Source organism: Lotus japonicus, chromosome 4 (genome assembly GCF_012489685.1).
Source record: "Lotus japonicus ecotype B-129 chromosome 4, LjGifu_v1.2".
NCBI lineage: Eukaryota > Viridiplantae > Streptophyta > Magnoliopsida > Fabales > Fabaceae > Lotus > Lotus japonicus.
In genome coordinates this window covers 36771357-36774921 of record NC_080044.1, presented here as the reverse complement: position 1 = coordinate 36774921, position 3565 = coordinate 36771357, and the positions used below count along the sequence as shown (strand labels likewise).

The 3565-nt window shown below is 29.4% G+C and overlaps 1 long non-coding RNA gene across 1 annotated transcript; it reads right to left on the bottom strand.

Annotated features, from left to right (window-relative positions):
* Positions 1 to 897: 897 nt before the first annotated feature.
* Positions 898 to 2867, bottom strand: LOC130714454 (uncharacterized). The gene is made up of 4 exons (XR_009011284.1): positions 2572 to 2867; positions 2323 to 2425; positions 2111 to 2210; positions 898 to 1659 (listed from the first exon to the last, which is right to left on the bottom strand). It is a non-coding gene; the product is annotated as an uncharacterized LOC130714454 (long non-coding RNA).
* Positions 2868 to 3565: the final 698 nt, after the last annotated feature.

Sequence of the window (3565 nt, the reverse complement as noted above, 5' to 3'; positions counted from 1 at the left end):
TAGCTTTTAACCTTGTAATTTAAATATAAATAATATCAATTATATATGTATTAATGTTTTCTAATCTTCGTACGTCATATTTTCATCATCAAATTATCATACTTTCATATATAAAATTATGGAAAAGTAAAAAAAAACTATAATAGAATAAATTTATAAATTAGTTTTGATATGAAACTATATTCATGTAAAATATGCCTCTCGTGGGAACTTTTTACCGTGTATATCTTAACATTTCTACTCTCTTCTTGTAATCAAGTAATTTAAATAAAAATATATATACATACTATATATATTAATATGTTTTAATCTTCACATGACATTTTCATCGTCAAATAATCATACTTAGATAATATATATATATATATATATATATATATATATATATATACTTCTAAATTAATTATAAAAAAACTTATTAAAAATACTGAAAGTATATTTTTTAATTTTAGATTTAAAATGAAAATTATTTACATGTATAGCATTGCTCCTCATGTAATCAAACATAAATAACTGTAACTGTAATTAAACACTTTTAACATGATATTGTGGTTAAAAAAACATTATATTATATTTTAGACTTATAAATTTTATCAAAACTTATTTTTCTATTCAAAGCACCGACTCTCATGGAATGATCCTCCTATTTTGGTAGTTTGTATAATGATAAACTTTCAATTAAATCTTATAACTCGGTCTCTCGTCATATTTTTCCACCCATTAGCTATAATACCATTTTTTTTGCAAGAGAAAGAGATTCATATATTAAGGCTGGAGAATATCTCCAGAAAGGTGCACTGGTACATGTATTACAAACATAGATCATTAGGAAGAGAGATATTACTTATAAATTTCAATCATCATTTGCATAAAAAAAATAAAAAGACACACATGTCATATTTTCCCCGATTTCATTAAAATGACACACATCCATATTTAAACCCTAAATTTATTTAAATAACAAAAAATAAAAGGACAGTAATTTTTCTGCGCAAACATAAATATATTATGAGGTGAATTGGCTCTTGCACCTAAAAACATCACCTAGTTTCTGTTTCAAATGTTGACTAAAATAATAATAAGGAGAATATGAATAGACGTGCATGGTCATCCTCATAGCCATTGCTTGAGGTAGATTTTTTCAGCGTATTATTTATGTGCTGAGTCTCACAGTGTAGATTAATAATGAAAGTCTTCTCCAATAGCCAACTTTCTTGGATGCTGAACAAAAGGAAAAGAAAAAATTGAAATCACATGTCACTATTTTAAAAGAAAAAAAGAAAGCAGAAAAATAAACACAAAAGAATGAAGAAAATAATTGCTGGGAAAGTGCTGCTAGAAAGTCCTCAAGACACTTTCAAAAACTTGGAAGAATAAGGACTCACTACACATACAGGTACTCTAGGTTGGGATAATGAGAAGATTTATGTGTGGAGGACCCCTCAGATAAGATCTTTTGTAAAACCCATGAATTAATTACTGATAACATAAGCAACATAAGAATGAGAGCATATTGGTAAATAGCACATTTCACTGGTCACATACCATAGTTCATGTTATCAAACTTTAAATTCACACAAAAGAAGTGAAAAAGGATACACCAGATTCACATAGTTCTGCCAACAAACGATAACATGTAGCTTGAATAACTTTGTACTACTGCATAAACAAATTAGATCTACATTAGTTTTGATGACAAACATGAAGTAAATAATAGTGACAGAATTCTCTATCAATAGTTCTGGCACTTAACATGCTACACAAAGGTCATCCTTCATTATATAAACACAAACATAGAACTGTTAAACATGTTGGTATGCATTGAAAATTGCCAGAAATGTCCACTTCTTAGCTAGATGCCCAGCACCAAGCACATCAATGGAGAGCGTCCTAGTTTGTGGGGCATTTTCCAAATATCTTGATAATGGAGTTTCATTTATAAATCTTGATGAGGGTTTGAGAGAGAAAAGATTTAGATAAAGTAAAGAGGAACAAAGAAAGTTAATATTGTCAAAAAAGAGAAGTGATTCAGATTAAAATCACTCTTTCCATTATACAATAACAGTGCTCCAAATACAACAACAGAAAGTGTTATATGAAAAGAGCTTACCTTTGTAATGAGAAATCAGATGCAGAATCAACAATGGTACATCAATGAATAGAGTTCCAGTAATAGTATATCCAATACACGCCCAAACAAAAATGATATGCTATTATCAAAGGAAAGGATGAAGAGTTGATTAGAAAAGTCTAGCCTGCTGAGAAAATAAACCTATTAGAAAAGGGAAGATGAAGAGTTAATTAAAGAATAATTAAACCTACCAAAATATTTTTCTTCTGCTGCAACATTCTTCTTATGCTACTATTCTCTTCTAACAATTAAAGGCCATGTCTCCCTAAGGCACTATCTATCTTTCTTTACAACCTTTTCAGATCATTATACACACAACAAATGAAAACAAAAAATTAGAACACAAAAAGTTAAATATGACAACCTTGGGAAGATAAGGATGAAGAAAGAGCACAGTCAGGGGATGCTACTTCCGTAATGGCTGAGAGGGTGAGGATTACCTAAATTCTTCAATGTGATTCATCCTCGCAAAACCTATAACCAAAATCCCACGAAGAAATTAGTGCTGCCATAGTTAAAGGTAATCTGCAACTAAAAACACAGGAAACGAAAGATAAGTTGAATTGGATATGGAACACTTTATCATTCCACACACTCCCTTTTATAGTATGCCTAATATGTGTAAAAGGGGCAATTGCAATAGGGAGAAATAAGCAACTGAAAACGCAGAGTAGATTGAGAAAGAAGGTTTTATGTTTTGGATGAAAATTCTTGTGTTATTTATAGGTGAAGCCTCATGAATTCTATCACATTAGGTTGGCAAAAGAAACCAATCAAAATAATAAGTGAGAGTATCAAAAAAAAATTGAATACAATTTTGAAAACACGTTTTGGGAATGTAGAGAATTAATGTGATTAGATTTTTTTCCAAGGCCATGATTATGCATGTGAATGAAAACAAAATGATAAGGTATTCAATTATCCTTTTTTTACTGGTGAGATTAGTAGGCTATAGTTTGTAGTTATTTTTCAACAATGGGAAATTAGAATGCAAAGAGGTATTAAGGAGAAAGGCACGTAAAAAAGAAAAGAAATCAGAAGGATATTAAAGAGGTTTAAAAGAGGGGTTAACAATGCTTAAAACTGATTGACCACCAATTAGGTGGTTTTTATTATAGATAAAAACATGGTTAAAATTGTTCAACAGAAAAAATATGATTGGATTAGAAGTAGGTAGTGGATAATTAATGTGAATCAATATTGAATGTAATGGATAATTAATGTGAATCAAAAATGAATGTTAGTCAAATTTGGGTAAAAAATATTTCGAAAATAAAATAAATTGCAGGTGCTATTACATGGCTACCCTTAGATAAAAAAACAATTAGCAAAGATGCCACTTTCAAGTTTCCAAAAGTGGTAATAAGATTTTCTTTTTGATTTTTTTTAATCATGGAAAAATTGTTGAAACCTCCTTCATTGCTTGCCAAGTGT